The 18,906-nt window shown below is 45.7% G+C and overlaps 1 long non-coding RNA gene across 2 annotated transcripts; it reads left to right on the top strand.

The window, feature by feature from the left end:
* The first annotated feature begins 2,586 nt into the window (after positions 1–2,586).
* On the top strand, positions 2,587–15,470 carry LOC310880175. Of its 2 annotated transcripts, none has more exons than XR_014571509.1 (3): positions 2,587–2,703; positions 11,097–11,136; positions 11,446–15,470. It is a non-coding gene; the product is annotated as an uncharacterized lncRNA (long non-coding RNA). The 2 variants fall into 2 exon arrangements; XR_014571510.1 differs by lacking the exon at positions 2,587–2,703 and adding an exon at positions 2,713–7,918.
* The last annotated feature ends 3,436 nt before the right edge of the window (positions 15,471–18,906 follow it).

The following is an 18,906-nucleotide window of genomic DNA, read 5'->3' on the forward strand; positions in this document are numbered from 1 at the left end:
TGCCCTGAGCCCGCTCACACCAGCCGCAGGGCTGCTGCTGATGGAGAAGGGTTGTCTGTGCTCGGCCCCCAGAAACTGCCCTGGGTTTGCAGGAGCCCCTACCACCGCATTTGCAGCAGTGGTGGCCGTTTCTCCTTAGCTGCAATCTGGTGTTTGAGCAACTTTGCTTTTAAAATCGAGCAGAAGTTGTCTGAGCCATTCGCGCTCTGATTTCAGTTCAGCTGCTCTTGATGGAAGAGCTTTGCTTTTGCTGCACTCCTCGGTTTGCAGAGTGTTAGTGGCTGAGGCTCTGAGTATGCGCATTATTTGAACATCTGGATTTTTACGACTTGGCATCTTGCTCCCTAATTAACAGCGATGTAACATAGCCTGGGCAGGAACCTCCAGCGAGGGCGACTGCTGCCCACAACAGCCAGCACCCGCTCTCGCTTGGGACATTGCTCATGGCCCCAAAGCACCGCAGGCAAAGCCTGCTTCCAGCTCCACCTGCCTACGAGGGTGAAACACTCTGCTGCATGTCCTAAACATGGATGCCTTGGTCAACTTTTTTTTTTTTCTTTCTTCTAAGCAGAACAATTTCTTATTTTCTTTTCCTGTGGTTTTATATGGCTCCTTTCAGAAAGCTGCGCTAGCCCTGGGTAGCCTTACCCTACCCAGCCTTCTGCTCCAGATGGTTTTGCTTTCCTGCAACAGCAAGGTCTTTGGTCAGCGAGGCCAGCAAGTAATAACTCATGAGCTGTTTTTGGCTGCTTTTAGCTCACGGTCAGGAGCCAGGGTGGAAATGCATTTATTATGGACAAGTTTTAGCCATTAAACTTGGACTTTGCCTTCCAAGCACTGCGGTAATTTCTCACCCCTATGTTTCTCTCTTGCTTATGGTAGGGAATCAACTGCAGTGGATCAGGACGCTCAGGATGTGGCTTCCCCTGCCCTTGAGCATGCCCAAGCCTGCAGGAGCAGGTGGAGACTCCTCTGCTGTAATAAAGGTGATTTCCAGCAATCACTAACAGCCCTGGGGTTTCTGGAAAGCTCTCACTGGGCTGAATACCGGTTGTTTCCAGGACTGTTTACACCCTCCCTGGGGTTCCTGCACACAGGATGGAAAGCCCTGTCCCAGGGTCAAGAAGCAGGTGGAGCGGGGCACGGGCTGCCTTCTCGTGTGGCGGCTCTGACAGCTGGGGCTTGAGAACGGGATTCCTCCCTGGCATGGAGCAGTATAGCTCAGAGGAACTCGGGTATCTGCTCGAAACACGCTGCCCCTAGTTCCCAAGCAGCAGCAAGAGCAGTTGGAGCTGCTCGGCTGAAGTCTTGCTTTCTAAGGGAGCAGCAGAAAGAGGATGGTGAAGGCAAGTCTGCTCGTGCTGCTCTCGGGGAGGGCAGCTCGGATCCTTCCCTCTGAGATTTAATTAATCGCTAATTTAGTCACGAGTCCCAGCCTCGCTCTTTCCGTGTGCTGGAAATGATTTTTCTGTAAGCTTTTTACCAGATTTCCTTTCCTAACCTAAATGCCACAAGAGCATTTGGGCTGTGCACCTGTTCCCAGCAGAAGCACTTCGCTCCACTTCCTAACCAGTAATTTAATATTGTGACAGCCCCACGACGAGCGTGCATGTGTTCCTGTTACCAGCATGCATCTACTATCCATTACCCAAATTCTTTAAAAGGGTTATGCGGTATTTGTGTCCCAGTCCTGCACTGGAAGGAAGGGCCCTGTGCCGACAGTGCTGTGCTGGTGACCGACCAAGATGCTTGGTTCAGACTGAAACTTAGTAAAAAACTTCTATAATTTTGAAGGATTTGGGACTGGAGCCATACTAAGCAACAGAAAATAAAGAAAAAACAACTATAACTAAAACCCAAACCACAGTGAGAGGAAACGACAAGAATGTGAATGTCTGGGAAACCTCAGAAATATTAAAGAAATAAGATTAAGGAAGACATGAGACAATCCAAGAGATTATCCCATGTGTTGGGCGGGTCATCTTCTGCCTAAGGAACGTGGTAATTCTCTTAGCTACACAGTGCAGGATCTTTTGTAAAAACCTGTCTAAAAAAGGGCTGGTATTGTGCAATTTGCAGTGTTCAAATAAGCAGTGGGAATTTTTCTGACAAGAAAAAAGGAAAACAAAATCTCACTGTTCTTTTGGATTTCCATGACTTCCTTTGGTTATTTATATAAACACCTCAAAATGCTTTGTTTGACTGATATTCCTTGGCTGAGAGTCTCAGCACCTGCCACCTTGCAGGCAGGGTTCCTCTGCTGCGAGCTCACATTGCTGTTGAGGGCAGACCCTTACAACCCAGTGCTCCAGGGCCACGCACACCCAGCCTTCCCTTCTCAGCCTTCTTTCCTTTTTTTTTTCAGGAAAACAGGGAGGATCAGCCAAGCCTGCAGCTCCAATATTCAAAGTAACTGGCGCTTTTTGATTTCTTTTACATGCCGTCTGCTGCTGTGCTAAAAGTGGGTTTGCTTTGTGCGCGAATGCCTTTGTTTGCTTGAAACGGGCTTGCCCAGCCCTGAATAAATACTGCTTTGAAAACTCTCCTCGCAAAACCTGCGGCGCTGGGCATTAGAGAGAGAGCCTGAGCGGCTCGAAACTTCCCATAGCTATGCAGCGAGGAGAGCGCGGCTTTCATCTGACAGGCCGGTTAAGGATGGTTTGACCTCTCCTTTCCTTTACATGCTGGGAGCTAACTTCTCATGTAAGTGTCCAGCATAAATTCCTTTAATGCAAATTTCCTTGTCAAAACTACAAACAGACATTTGATCAAAGGTCAGCTCTCCTTTGTGTTCCTGTTTGATATAGAAATTTCTATTTCATCTTCGACTGTCATGGTCAGTTAAGGGAACTGTAGCCTGATGGGAAATTACTGATGCATTTCAGGTCCTCTCTCCAATGAGGCTTCCCACCTCCCCCCCCTTCATATCTTATGGGTGTTTTAATTTGAATATGTTTTCATTTTTTTAATGGAATAGTTAAATTAGCTTTGAAAATGTAGCAGTATGACACTGAAAATTGTCTGGTTATTAACTGAAGCTCAATTTACTGCTATTTGATACCCTGGGAGCTGATCAAATAATGATTATTCCCTTCCTGCGGGCTTTATTTCATGCTTAACTTGCGGATCTTTTTTTATGGGGCAGCGCCTAAAGAACAGGAATTGCAGCAAATGGAAGCTCTGGGAAAACTTTGTGGTTGTTTCTGGGGGCTCCTTGGCTCAGATGGACCAAGGAGAGCGTGGGGGGGCTCAGCAGAGGGGTGAGCGCTGCTGCCCCATCCTGCCCCTCCAGTGGGGGCTCAGCCCCCTGCGTGGGGATGCTGCAGAGAACTGGCCACACAGAGATTTGGGATGACACAGAAGACAGCTAGGGAATGGAAGCAAAGCCCTATTTCTATCTGCGTGACTTTCCCAGGAAATATTTTCTTCTTTTCACGAAGCAGCTCCTTGGTTTAACCATCTACACCAGGCTGTTTGCTGCTCCAGTCCCTCCACCTGCCTGCGTCCTGAGTTAGGGTGCCAGTGCCCCATTAGCATTGCACCTGAGTCCCACAACAAGATGAACATCAGGGGCCTTCTGCAGGGGGATTTCATTTCCCAGCCATGGCCCCGGGGCCGAGGCTGCGGGGAGGTGATGCAGTGACAGCCAGGGGCTTCCGGGCACTGTCCCTGCGTCCCTTGCTCCAAATAGCAAAGGAGGCTCTTGCCAAAGCAGGGAACTGAACACAGCTCTTCCCACACCCCTGGCCAACATCCTAATCCCCATTCTTTGTCCTCCCACAAGTTTTTGGAGCTCTTCACAGTGTGCAAAGTCAAGCCCATATCTGTAGGGTGTGACACAGGCGTGCATCGCTGCTGGGCAGGCTGGGAGGCCTGGGAGCGGGCATCCAGGAGAAGAGCACTTAAGAAAAAACACTTCAGGAATATCCTTAAACTTAGCTTTAGTGCTGTCCCTCAGGAGAGATCCTTGAGCACCTCTCCTGCTGCAAATCTGTGCCCTGGATCTGTAATTGCTGGTGAATTGATTTAGCTGCTTTTAGTGCTAGGCAGTTCAGCTAGAAGCTGCGGCTTTCCAAACTGCTGACAGCAAAAGGGACTGTGATGAGTGAGTCCTTCTATTGGCATCACTTTAAATTTATACCTGGGCTTGTTGGCCTGATTATCTGCTGGATATAATTGTCTCCTGAGGGAATGGGAGGCCACGGACCCTCCCCTCTCGTGTTGTGGCCTGGGTCTCTCAGCATCCAGGAGTGGTGTCTGCCCGGTAACTTGCCCATGCCAAGGGAGATTGTCCTTTGCAGTGACAAGAGGCACGACATCTCCTTTGTCACTGATCTCTTTGAAATAAATCATTCTTTCATGTGTCGGAAACACTCCTCATAAATCAGGAGCGCATCAGCCCCGCTAGCCTGGCTCGCCCACAGACAGCAGGATGGGGTGAGTTCTCTGGGGCACCCAGGGCTTATTGATGCCCACAGCCAGCAGGTCCATGGGCCCCAGAGTAGGTCCCTGGTGCTCCCAGGACCTGACCCTTCCCCAGGATCCATGTTGGTGCACAAAGGGTAACTCCCGTGGAGAAATGCACGTGTGGCTCTGGGCGACAGCCCTGCAAGCTCTCATGCTGGCAGCAAACGCACAGGAGCCTCTTTGCAGATCGCTGCCATCTATTTTGTTTTCCTGGGAGTTAAGTGGATGAAAATATGCACAGTGATGCATCACCGACAGGTGAAATCGCACGAGACATCTGCAGATGGTCACCTAATTAACGTCACTGATGTCCCCTGGCAGGGTCCAAAACGCCCAGCTCTGTGGGCAGCTGTGTGTGTGGGGGGTCTTGTAGGGAGGGGGCAGAACTCGGTGCTGGTGCCGGGATCCCACAGCCTGGGGGGGTCTCGGGGAGCCCAGCACCCTGCTCAGCCCCCAGGTGCTGCCTCAAATCCAGGCTTTTGCAGTCCTGTGTCACACACGCTGCTCTGGCAGCCTGGAGGCAGCAGCGCAGCGGCAAAGGGAGGAAAGCGGGTTTGAAAAGTCTCTTGGTCTGAAAAGGTCTTGGAGCTGGATGCTTGATGCTGGCCATCCTTTGCCAGGGAAGACTTTGTCCTTCCTCGGCATCTGGGCCCGAGCCTCCTCGCATTCCCCCGGCCTGCTGCACTCACTTCTGCTGCCTGCACTCCTGCCGGGAGGGTGACAGTGACACCAGATGGCAGCAGTGGCCTTCGGATCCTAGCAGCTCCCAAGGAAGACGCAGACGAGGGTTTCTCGGCATCCCGGCTACTCCGAGGACAGCTTCCCTCTGTGCTTCCTCAGCAACCTGCCCATACGGGCTGTCAGAATGGAATCGTGCCCGGGGTCTGTATGCTGGAGTCCTTTGGTGTGTCAAAACGACACCCAGACTCCAACTTTAAAAGGCAAGAGAGAACGTTCATGTCTTGGGCTGTGCTTTAATTAATCATTTTTGTCACGGCTTTGGTGCTGCGCTGACAGGTGAAAGCAACAACTGGGATTTCTGAAGGTCATGGGGATTTTGGGGTGCCTGGTTAAAGCAACTTCTAACTCTGATCACCCGCTTTCTGAGGCGCTCCCAGTTGATCGCTCAGGACTTGTGGCATCCCACATCTTTGACCCCCTGGTCTCAAGACGTTTTCGAAGACGTTGGATCGTGCTGGCTGCATCATTTATGTGCCATGGCATGAGTCCCATCACTGCCCCTGCTTCCTGGCCCTGCCCGCAATGTCCCCGGTGGAGCTGACATTAAGGCCCAGGCAGACAGAGACCAAAGGCTGGGCCAGGAGGCATCAGGCTGTGGGGTTTGGTGGGCATTCACCTGGCAAACCTTTGCAGACAGAGACCATGGGGGATTTAAGGACAGGTTATGAACCATTATAACACACATCAGGGGAAATACTGTTTACTCCAACATTTATATATGTATTTTTAAATAAATCAGTTGGCGACAGTTATGTTAATTCTCTGGTCAGCAGTTTATTTTCTCACTTCAAATGACTGTGTTGTAGTGCTTCAATCTCCTAAATGTTTTTATTTTATTTTATTGTATTTTATTGTATTTTATTTTATTTTATTTTATTTTATTTTATTTTATTTTATTTTATTTTATTTTTTAATCGTAATGCCTAAATATTTATTGATTTTTATATCAATTTGGGAGCTACCAATTTACCTGTTCACCACTGGGTCACTCCACAAATTATTAGTGTACTAACTGCAAACAGAAAACCAAATTCAAAACGCTTGAGTAATGTGTGTGTTTGGGCAGAGAGTGCCAGCAAGGAGCCAGAGCCCAGCTAAATCCCATTACAGGGGAGAGGCCGCGTTTCTGATGGATAAAACTGGAGAAAGCAAAGTGATTACTGCCTGCAGTACCTTCTGTATTACTTTCTGCCCAGCCATGCTCACTTCTGAATGGTACAAATGCCCAAATAAAATGGCAGTATGTAATTTGTGGCACTCTTTAAAACAGTGAGCATTTTAAACAGCCTGGCAGTGAGAGTAATTTTGTTCAGCAGCAGAGATGGCCTATTTAGGTTAAATAAAGGAAATACTAAAAACAGGCCAGGATTCCAGCTAATGACCTTTTTCTCTCTTATATACAAATAACTGCATTTTAACCTCTCTGCTACTCGAGCTGCCCTGGCTTGCAATCAGAAATAAACCATTTCAGCTTAATTTACACAGGGCAGTGACATGGCAAGTCGCAGGACAGGAGGTCTGGGTTCAGCTCTTTCTCTCTACCTGTGCCTAGCAGCTTAGGCAAGCTCAAAATCTAAGCAAGACCTCAAGTCAGGAAAATTTCAGAAACTCCAGTAGCTGTGGATAATGGACTTAGTTTCTTTATCACCCTCCGCTGCCCCTGTGCAAACCACTGTTCTGAAATTTGGAGAAGCCAGAATGGCTGCCTTTAGAAGTGTTACGCTAAAGCTGGGAGCACAAAGCTCCTTCAGAAAGGACTGGCAGCATCTCGTACATACTAACATCTTGAAAACCTGATGAAGCTCCTTAGATACCCCTGCCACAGAAATAATTTCCCATCTAGAGCAGAGACCCCATCGTGCAGACAGAGTGGGCTAGGCCCTGCGCTCAAGTTACCAGCACCTATGACCAGCTGCATAACCTGAAAACAACTGGCAGCACGTGAACAAAATTGTGGGTGTTCGCATCTCCAACAGGAGCATGTGCTAGCTTTGGATAGCAATAGCATTCAGGCTTTGCAGCTTGGGATGCTAAGAAGGTGCTGCAGCATATTGCCTTGTAATAACATGAAGCGAAAGCTCAGCAGAAAGGCTGTGAACCAGATAAGATTGATTAAACAATTTCTAACCAACGGGGTTGCACATAAAAATTTTATTAAAACCTCAAGTGCTAAATTTATTTCCTGGGTCTGTCACCGCTATTTTTTTTTATTCAGTAGTGATAATTACTACATTAGAAATTAAATGAACCTCATATACTACATCTTTCAGACCTCCTAGGAGAGTTGTGAAAGTGATTTAGGGAAGTGAATTTGCTATTGTGCCTAATCAAGTTACAGTAATTGTCACCTATAATTTTAACTTGACTGCTATGTGTTTAATTGGGAACTTTACCTTTGGATTTTTGTAACTGAGCTTCTCTGTGAGTGTTTTTCTACTTTCCAGCCCCTCCCCAAAGCCACTGACAGAAAACAAATCATTGCATACAGCTGCGCGGTTAATGGTATTGCCATTTGCTACCACACTGGCTCCTTCATTAACCTGATGAGTTGCAGCATCAGGTGATTTTCCTTGTGAGACTATCAATGAGTTGTCTCCCCTGAGATTATATTCACAGCTGTGTAGATGTATTAAAGGTATTAAAGGGGGGCTTCCTGCCTCTAGAAGTTCCTGATGCTAGTGTTGCAGCACTCTGTGAATCATAAAATAAGGTAAGTCCTAGAAGTACTCTTTGCAGGTTGGGGTAAAGGCTAGTCCCTTGCAGAGCTACTACTGTGTACCAAAATCTCTGTGACTGTTTCTAGGGGTGCTGACTTCAGCAGCATGGAGCTGGGCTGGTATGTCTCTGTGTGGCCCTGGTTCTGCAGGTGCTTGGCTGGAGATACCTTCAGGGACTCACTGCCCTCCTCTCTACCTTGTGCTTCTAAGATGCTGAGTCAGGTTTAGCCACTTCTTTTTTTTTTTTAAAGAAGTTTACTAATGAATTCCTGATCCTGATTCCCCAAATAAGGCTGTGTGTGTTTCCATAATGAACTCTGTAGAGCACCAAACAGCCCAGCAGGCCAGAGGCTTTACAAAATGGCTGCAGAGGATCTGTAGGCGAGTGGCAAAGATATAGGGGAACCAAAGGTATCCCAGTGCCCCTCAGCAAGCCCCCAGCTTGGAAGCTAGCTCAATGGTAGACACATGGAGGCTACTGAGGCCTTCCCTCCTCCCAACTGCACACAGCAACTTTAACCCACAGGTTCCCTTCTGGGGTCTCAGTTCTGGGCAATTGCTCTTGGACAGGCTCTCAGGGTGGCCGCAGGCCTGTGTGCTCCCCGTTCCCTTGTCTTGCTAAAGAGGTGTGTCGTATACACACTATATTTCCCTTTCAAGCTTTCCCAGGGCCCTGGTGACCTTGGGTGCCCATAACAAGCACACCGCAAACTGCAGTGAGGTGGTGCTGATGAGGCACTGCATCCTGGCCTACTCTGCCTGCCTTGGAGTTCCCCGAACTGTTGCATATCTACATCCTTGGGTTTAGCAGGGCCAAAGTTTGGCCTGTCCCACTGATATTCTGCTCTTTAAACGCTTCTATAGCATGGCCAGGCATTGGGTATGTTTATTCCAACCTGGCTGTCTACAGCAGTAATCCAGAAAGTAATTGGGGTGGACTTTGGCCTACAAGGAGTCAAAGTTTCTTCTGTATTTAGGGAAGGTAGTGATGGTTATGACTGTGGAAACTTTAAATGGGTTCTTCTGATGTTTTAATCTTCAATACTCCTGGGTGTTTAGCCAGTATTAGATTGAAGAATGGGACTGTTTTTGACCATATCTATACAAAATAAAGTAATACTTCTACTGGAGTAGCATAGTGTATATAAAACCTGTTTAATTTAGATTGGGATTGAGCCCTTCATTTTTGGAGAGTTAGGTTACATCTCCTTACAGATCAGGAAGGATATATTATGTTAATGCAATTAAAGGAGATTATTTGAATTTATCACTGTAGCATTCACAGAATTGATTTTGCTTGTGTGGCTTTGAGCTCATGTTCTGAAGCAATGTATGTAGAATAGCGGTAACCCAGTCCCTGAATAATTCATGGTGTTAGTTAGCCACTTTTTAAGTCTTTCTGCTTAACAGCAAAGATTAGCATTTTTGTTGCCTTTTTTATCAAAGGCTTGGTGTTGGGGGAAGGGGGAGTGTCTTTTTTTAAGCTTACTTTAAACAGTTCCCCAGACTTTCGGTATACAACTTCACTACTTAAATTGGGATATTTTGGCCTAAGAAGTATTTTAGCTAGTTCTTAGGCCTGCTTTATTATACCGTTTCCTAGTAAATCATGAATAAGTTGAAAGGCTATAGAGCTTTTTTCTAAATTCTCAAAGGTCTTTTTACTACCAAATTTGTTTTCATCCTATATTATTTACTATCTCTAATCAATTCTTCTGGTTCCTGTCTGCAAGTGTGGGAAGGTTTGGCAGGTAATGTGCAGCAGCACAGGGAGTTTGAAAGATCCTGGCCTTGAAATGAATATTGTCGGTTAGAAATTGGACTGCATTCATTACCTGCTGGAGTCCTCCTGAGCTTTGCCTTCAGGATAGGATGTTTCACTGGTGTAAAACAGCAAAACTCTGTTATGGCTCTGAAATGATGCTGAAGTGCACAGCTGCAGATCAGAAATACTTAGCCTCAAAATCAACAGAATAGTGGTAAAAGCTGAAGGTCTGGCTCAGAGCAGAGTGAGATGGGAATGCTAACCCTGGGAGATGCAGGGCTGGGGCTTTTTTTTATGCTATGATCTCTGGGCAATGCAAAGCAGCAACAGTTTTTGGAGAGGGGAGAAAAAAAAACCACAGAGTTGCATTAGAGATACGAAACAATGCATAAAAGTTGTTCAAGTTATCAAACTGCAGTGCTGGTATGGTGAATAGAGATCAGACACATTAGCCAGGCAAAGTTTCTAAAGGGAAACAATTTTTTATTAGAGCAGCTAATTTACTGGACAACCATCCTTGCAGCAGCTTTGTGAAGATGGGCAAGCTATAGGTTGGAACTCACTAGTGTATGTGTGTGAGCTTCATTAAAAGTATTATAAAAAGACAGGATATAGCCTTGGATATAACATGGTATCTCTCTGAATGCAGTCTGCAAAAAGCAACCTGTTTTCTGCTGGAATTCTAACACAACCCAGAAGTTCACCTTGAAGTTTACATGTCATTATGACCAACTACCTGCCTGCCCACCCTGCTGTGAAGTAGGCTGGTAGAAAAGTGTAGATAAGACTGAATGTGAACAACAGCAGCTATTGAGCACTGAAAAAAACTGTAGGTAAAACTGATGAGAACTTCTGAAGGGTATATGTAGGCACAGTCACGATCCCTAAAAGCACGGTGTGACATTAATACAGGAACTGCTGAGTAGATCCATCTAGTGTCACTAAAAAGTAAGCCCAGTGAAGGGAAAGATCCTTCTGACTTTCTTCTGAGACATGGAAATGTATAGATATCTTCAGGATCATTCCCTCCATGTCACCTCGCTGACAGGATGACAGCAGGAGGTAGCCCACTGACACCAGCCTGGCACCCTGCCTGGTAGCTCCTCTCCAAGAGGACACGGAATTGGTGACATGGCTCTTTGACTGCCTGGGGATCCATACCAGCCCCTTGTGTCTGAGTGAACTAAAATCACTGGCATGCAGCAGCAGCCAAGTCCTGTTGGCAAGAGTTTCATTGAAGGGGAGGATGTTTGGGCTGTTGTGCTGACAGATTTAACAGAAATGTTGATGTATGCAGAGAGCTCTATGGACTTATTTGGTGAAGGAGAGGCTGGAATGAGATCACTGCTGTAGGAAACACATTCTGTCTCTGCAAGGCATTGCTGCTCTGTTATTTTGTCTTTCAGAGTGAAAGAAAATGCACTGAATCCTCCTCTGACATACCAGGTGAGGTCTGGCAGGGGACGGGGTGACAAAGTTGACGTATGGCCACAGCTGTTTGAATGTGGAGCACTGCAGTGTAACCTTCACAGCTTCCCGTTGCCCTTAGAGTTGGCTTATCTCCTCTTTGTCATTGTTACTTTTTCCCCTTCTTTATTCCTTAACATTTAAGAAACAAAACAAGGGTTCTTCTGGGGGAACACAAACCACTTTTGAAAGACTTAAATCCCAGACTTTGTAATGTGAACTTTTCCAGTCAAGCTAATTTTCCAAAATGATGGCACTGATTTTTTTCTTCGTTTACTGATATTCCAGCCTCTTCTCCTGGAACTGCAGCTCATTCAGTTGGGCACACTTGCCAAGAGCCAGTCCACATCTTGCATATTGACGTGCTGTTGAAATCACAGCTCCAGCTTTCACACGCCGGTGCACTGTAGTCGCTGGGGAGTTTTCCTGTTCCTGTTCCACTATTAGGTTTCAAACCTCCCTGCTGAGTAGCTGTCCTTAAGTCACATCAGGTAAGCTTAGCTATGCATTGAATTCAGAGAGTGGAACTAATCCCACACTTCAGCTTTAGACAGAGGAGAACAATGAGGCAGGGAGCTGAGTCTGGCCTCTGTCTGCAAGGTAAGGTTTTTGTATATTAAAGGAAACAGATGCACAATAATTACAAACGTCTGTTGTATCTACTTCCAGGTCTACCCCTGTTTAGCCAAATGCCTGTATAGTAGAGGCAAATTATAAGCATGTACAATAGATAGACATAATGTAAATATATTTACTACACTATATATGTGTGCATGTCTTGGTTCATTACTCTTGACTGGAAGCCTGTAATGCCAGGATCATTAATCTGCATATAAACTCAGTAGAAACTACATAAGACAATATTACCATTAGCAGACAGAACCAAACCTCTGCAAATGCATGCTTTCACTTTCCCAAGCGTTGGTATTTTTGTCACTGAAAGAATTAAGTTGTGCCCCAGAGTTTGCTCTCCACTGTTCAGTGGAGAAGTGACTGTATTTTAACGAATTTTCTCCCAGCACTCCCTTTGCCTCAAAAGGACATTTCTTGACTATGGCAGAATTGGATTTAAAACTTTTCATGATAAAAAGATGAATCTTTATTTGGATCTGAACTCTTACAATCCTTATTTATAAAGATCTGAACCTTTTATCTGTAGTGAACAGATATGCTAGCTGCTAAAAAATTGTACTTAATTGTCTTATCAGATCCCTGAAGAACACTTGCTATTTTGTTTGGCAAATAAAGGAAAACTAATTTCCCATAGCTTGAAGTATAAAGAGAATGGTGAATAAGAGATTGTCCTGAGATCTTGCCTGAGCAGTGCATGCTAGAAATGAGAATGGTCTCTGAGAAGAGGCATTAAAATTACTTTTCTTTTTAGTGTTTATACTGCTAATATCAGCATAAGAACTGAGCTCTGAGTGTTCTCCCTGCCTCTGACAAGCAAGCACGATGCATCTGAAAAAAGTAATGAACTCCGTAACTGATGCTCCTTGCCCTTCAATTCCATGCTGCTTGCATGGCCGACAAGCTTTGCCTTTTGGTGTGCATGGGGCAGTAGGAGCAGTGCTCCACCAGCAGGTGGAGGAATGTTATTAAAGCCAGACCTTGGAAGGGACTAGTGAGGCTGTTGATGGCCTGAAGACCCTGCAAGGAACTGACCATACCTTTACACCTTTTTTAGTGAGGGATCCTCTGGGGTGAATAGTTTGACCTTTGAGATAAGGCCTCAAAAGAAGAGCTTCCCATTCCCTCATATACCAGGTCAACATCTTTGCTTGTGGGTTATGCACTCTCTTGGAAGACCTTACTAGCTACTTTCTTTACTGAAATGATGGATTTTGCAAGTGTCTTTCACAATGTGCTGTAAGTTAAATTGGCCATACTATCTCCAAGAAGTAGCTAATTCTAAATTGCTGACCTCTCATTTTTTTCTTACGTTCCTCTAAGGAGGACAGAGTGAGAAAACTCATCTGGCTGCAACATGAAAATGATGGGCTGAAGCCTGGATGAGTGCTGCAAATGGAACAAGGGGCTGGCAATTCATGTGTTGCAGCCCAGCATGGTCCCATCTGAGTCTGATTAATAAGAATCCTGGCTTTCAACTCCAATGTGGCCTTGGGTAACTTCTTAGGTTAATATAAAAAAAGATGAAATGTGAATGGATGTTATGGCAGGATAAGCCTAGGAAAGCTCCATAGTCAAGATACGGTGATAGTGTCATTCTTAAATAGTCACCTTGGAAACCCTGGAAGCCCACCCCCAGTAGCGGAAAAAGCGAACGCCCTGCTAGCTGCAAGTATCATGCAAACCATTTTATCTTTCCTATTTTTGCTAGGAAAGCCCTTTATTCTGCTAGGTAAAAGAGTATGCATGTTGTCACAGCACAGCTAAATCCCACAGCTTATTACCATGCAATATATGAGCTTAGAGGATATGAAAGTGTTCCATCCAAGAGGATATGAAAGTGGTCTGTCCGGAGAGAGTTCAAGGCCTTTTGTATAAAGAACACAGTTCCAGGCTTTAAAGCTGTAGTGTGTGTCAGGATTTCAAAAAAGGCAGTTCTCAAAACAGGCATTTTAAACTGATAATTATTTCCCATAGACCATTAAGACAAGCTGTAGAGGTGAAATAAAGACCCTAAAAAACTCTGTTTAGAAGGCCTCCTCTGCTCCTTCAGAGATGCAGTGGCAGGGTGTGTGGGGACAGTCTAACTAGGGTTAAAGTTTCCCTAACCCAGGGACCCAGGCTTGACCACTGAAGCTTTTGGAGCCAGGTTAAAGCTGTGGAAGACTTGAGCTCCTCAGGTTCACACTATGACTGCAGGTAGACATTCTTACCTAACAAAAAAAAAAGAGCTACAGTAAGCAAAACCTACATGACTGTTTTGGGAGGGTGGTGGCGAAACAGTGGGGGAAACCCCATTGTTCACCTGACTATTATAGATAAAAGAATGATTCATCCTCATTTCATATGTTCTAACAGTACTTGAGTAATTTTTAGGAATTGACCTGCTCTCTAATTTATTCTGTTGCACAGATTTAAGAGGCAATAACATTGTTATTAATACGTAACTGTTAAATACACTTTACAGTCAATACCGGAATAGGCATGCTCCCTGGACCTCATCCTAGTGTCCCTCTAGTCAATAAAGTATTGACTACAATGAGAAAAGGATCTAAATCCACAAATGGAAAAATTGCTAGTGCCAAGAAATAGGTAAACTGAAGTTTTCAGTCATATATTGCGTGGATTCAATTTTAAATGTAAGTTATGCAGCTGAACTTGGATAGGCCAAGTAAGATGATAGTAGATAATGAGACATCTGCATTACAGCATGTTATTTAGAAAACCTAATACCATGCATTAAACTGATTTCTTTATGAAAACTGATACAATGAGCTTATTTATCTATTAAAAATATATATATCATACAGGGGGATTTTTTTAAATAAATACTCTCCGTTACCCTTTCAAGGATGTTAGGGTTATTCACTGTTGTTACATTCCCCTATTGACTGGCTGAGTCTTTAACACCAAACAACCCCAGTAGCAGGTTTTTGTTTTTGTTTTTTTTTTTTTTACAGCAACAAGCCTTGAAGTTATGATAGTAACTCCAGTATATTAAACTACCAATATTATTTAGGTTGAAAGTATGATGAGATGCATTCCTTCCAGTTGTGGCTCCAGGGGTTGTTTTTTCCATATTCAAATTCTTTTAAAAACAAATTACTGGAGAGAGAGGAAAGAACTGGAAGAAAAAAAAGGAAGCTTTGAGTGATTATTGCTGAATAGCCCAGGGATATAGGATGGCTTTGAGTGATGCCATTTTACTGTACTTTGCCTTAAAACAAACAAGTGTGGTTGCAGCTCTGCCACCTCCCCCAGGTAGGAAGGAAAACTAACTTGTTCAACCTTCTCTGTTTTTTCCAGGCAGAAGAGGCAGTTTAATTTCTGCTCTCTGCTTTCCCTAGCCATTTGCAGTCTTAGGGGAGTGCCCATATGTTTCCTACTGCTGAATTGTTTATATTGTCACATTAAAGACCCATCTCTTAATTGATGGAGCTGGCCAGACTCTCAGTGACCAAATTTTTTGGATACCCATATGGATTTTTCCATGCAAGCTGCAGAGCTTTTGTAACAGGCATACACATATGAGTGAAAAGGGAGGGAGGAGAGAGAGGGCCCCAAGAAGTCATTCCATCTTTCTGTCACCTCTTCTACCACTGTGGGGCCCTGTTCGGCCCGGGGCCCTGTTCGGCCCGGGGCCCTGTTCGGCCCGGGGCCCTGTTCGGCCCGGGGCCCTGTTCGGCCCGGGGCCCTGTTCGGCCCGGGGCCCTGTTCGGCCCGGGGCCCTGTTCGGCCCGGGGCCCTGTTCGGCCCGGGGCCCTGTTCGGCCCGGGGCCCTGTTCGGCCCGGGGCCCTGTTCGGCCCGGGGCCCTGTTCGGCCCGGGGCCCTGTTCGGCCCGGGGCCCTGTTCGGCCCGGGGCCCTGTTCGGCCCGGGGCCCTGTTCGGCCCGGGGCCCTGTTCGGCCCGGGGCCCTGTTCGGCCCGGGGCCCTGTTCGGCCCGGGGCCCTGTTCGGCCCGGGGCCCTGTTCGGCCCGGGGCCCTGTTCGGCCCGGGGCCCTGTTCGGCCCGGGGCCCTGTTCGGCCCGGGGCCCTGTTCGGCCCGGGGCCCTGTTCGGCCCGGGGCCCTGTTCGGCCCGGGGCCCTGTTCGGCCCGGGGCCCTGTTCGGCCCGGGGCCCTGTTCGGCCCGGGGCCCTGTTCGGCCCGGGGCCCTGTTCGGCCCGGGGCCCTGTTCGGCCCGGGGCCCTGTTCGGCCCGGGGCCCTGTTCGGCCCGGGGCCCTGTTCGGCCCGGGGCCCTGTTCGGCCCGGGGCCCTGTTCGGCCCGACACGGCCAGAAGGGGTTGGTGATGAGATAAAACTGCTTGCTGAAATGTGGTCCCAGAGATGAGCCCAGAAAGGTGCCTGTCCTGCTTTAGAAGGGGCATGCTGCCCTTTACGCACCATTTGGTTTGGGCAGTGGCCACAAAGCCCTGGGGATGATCGTGTTCACTGGCAAAAGGTGTTATCAGACAGCCCAGGTATGGTATGCAACGTTTGTTCCAAATGGTTGGGAGGCCAGTTCTTTTTTAATTAGTGCTTTCAAATGCGTCTCTTAGGAATAAGAGAGTACATGTGCACAGATGTGACTTCCTGTCTAACGTGACAGGAGCACTTTACTTGCAAAGAGGCTAGAGCTAACTCGCTGTTGGTGAATGCCCTGGTAGTGCCACGCTTTCTGCTGGCAGCCAGGGCTCTTCTTCAAGCCCGTGTAGCGCAGCCACCAGCAGCTCAACGGTTCTGGCACTTTATAGAGGGAGCATCACAAAAATGTCATTAGAGACTTGACAAATTGGAACTGGACTCATATTCTGAATCTGCTGTAATCCAACCAGGACGGGTCCCATTGAGATCACTGTTGGGTTGTCTGATGAAAAATGAGTTTTCATTGGGACCAAACTCACTGAATCTACTTTTTTTTTTTTCTGTCCCCTGTGCAGAGCAGATCTAGTAGAGTATGGATTTCTCATCTCTGCACAGGTAGCGAAGCCTTGCAAAACTTTGTGGTGGCAGTGGACGTATGGCTATTTCGTTCTGAAATGATCGCTCCTGATTAAATCGCTGCCACATCACCTAATCACCACCAGTCACACAGATTTTTTGGTAGCTGTTGGGAGTTGCTGAAAACAGTAGGGCCTGGCATTCTGAGATTGAGGAGGGATTAGCTGTGTGATTTCAGTCATCCTGAAGAGAAAGGTTAAACGCTTTGGGAGGAGGAAGTGCATGTGTGCGCGCATGTATCTTCCAAAACAACAGATGGTTTCAATAAAGTTGCTCCTGCTGCTAGGAAGTGGCACTTCTTGACATTAGCAGAGCCATATCTCATCAGGGTTCTTGTTTCTACCAGCCTGTCTCAGCGAGGCCAAATCCACTGTACGGTATGGGGTAATCAGAAAAGACACTCCAGTATCTGCCCCATTAATTGCCCCCTGCCAGTCTTCGCTCTGTTCTGATGTAAAGCCCACTGTGCTCAGTGTGGTATGATCAATCGGCTTTGAAGGGCAACTTCCTCTAATGATCTGCAATTCCCCCTACTTAAACTGCAGCAAGAAGTGTCTTTTTAAAGATTCTGCAAGAAATGTGTTATTTCTTGGAACCGCTAAATAAAAAACTCTCTGCTTCAATCAATGTATCGATGTATTAAATTATTGTGCAACTAAATTAATGTGCCCCTTGGTGAAAGAACTGCAGAAAATGAGCAGTGTTTTATGCATTAAAGACAAATTGGTAAAAGATTGTTTTCCAAGGTTAGATTGTTCCTCAGTGAATATCAAGATTTTTCCAATTAAAATATGAGGGTTTTTCAGAGTGCGGTTGTATCGGCTGCATTACTTCTCACAGATTCACGGTACAAATTAACACGTACAAATAGTTGAGCAATTGTCAACATTAGTAACTGACATATTTTGAAGATGGCATGTGATATTATTCATTTTTACTAGGATTGTATTTAAATTCTATAGTTGAACAATTTTGCTGACAGTTGGCTTTTTTTTAATTGAAGACACTTATGAAAAAGCGACGGTTCAAAATGTTGCTGTGAAAACTAAAAAGTCTTGTCAAGCTTTTGTAAACCCTGTTTTTCTTTGCTTGGACTGTGTTGTGTGTGTGAGGGGAGGCTGGCCCTTCCTCTCATGATATCCTCCGCCTTTCATTGAAAAGCACCATATGGGGAGGGCCAAGAAAAAAGTCGAGGAGGATGCAGTGACATCTTTCTAAAATTTTGAACTAACAATGACATAAAATAAATGTACGAATAAAACCCTATTCATATGGATTGAAAGTCGTATTCTTTTAAAGCTGCTCGAATCCATGTTTTTCTTTAAATTTTGGTCCAGATATATGTATTGTCTTCACTTTGCCTGCAGGAGAAAAAAATGACGAATCTTGCCCAATATTGTCTAACAATAACTGGATCCACAAAACTGCTCTCTGCATCACCTCTTGTGCAGTGGGAACACTGGTTTGGGCAGGTCACCGTCAGATGACCCAACCTAATAATTTGCTGAAGATGTGATGTTTTCTTGGTACTTATATTGATGGTAGATGAACCAAAACTTTCTAATTAATTTATTCTGTAGATGTAATGAAGAAGGGACAAGTTTTCAATAACTTCCTTGTTCAGTTAAACTTTTTTTTTTTTTCTTGGTACCTTCTAAGTTCTCAAATATCTGAAAAAGTGTATATTTTGTTCATTTTCTCCTGAAACTTTTTTCTTTCCCTCTTTTCTTGCTTGGGCTCATGACAAAGACATTCTTTATTCTGAAGGCAAGAATCCCAGAACAAGCAGTGCCAGCTCTGGGTTCACAAAGAGGGCAATGTTTCTAATCACTTATAAAAACCAGACTTGGACTCTGTGCTCCTTCTTAGTCAATACGATTTAATCTTTTTTTTTTTTTTTGAATCTTTGGAATATCAAATGGGAAGCAACACTTTCTCCACCACGAGCTTTCAGCTGTATGTTTTCAAGAGGTACCTGCAAGAATGATAAATTAGGTGTGAAATTGAAGTAGAAATGAAAGTCTAGCCCCTCAATGTCCAGGACACTTTGTATTCTTGCAAAATCTTAAATGCTATCATCAGTCTTAATTGATTGCTGGACAGAAGAACTAAAACCAATGAAGCAAAAACACCTTGCAA

This window comes from Anser anser, assembly GCF_964211835.1.
Source record: "Anser anser genome assembly, chromosome: 12".
NCBI classification, from domain to species: Eukaryota; Metazoa; Chordata; class Aves; order Anseriformes; family Anatidae; genus Anser; species Anser anser.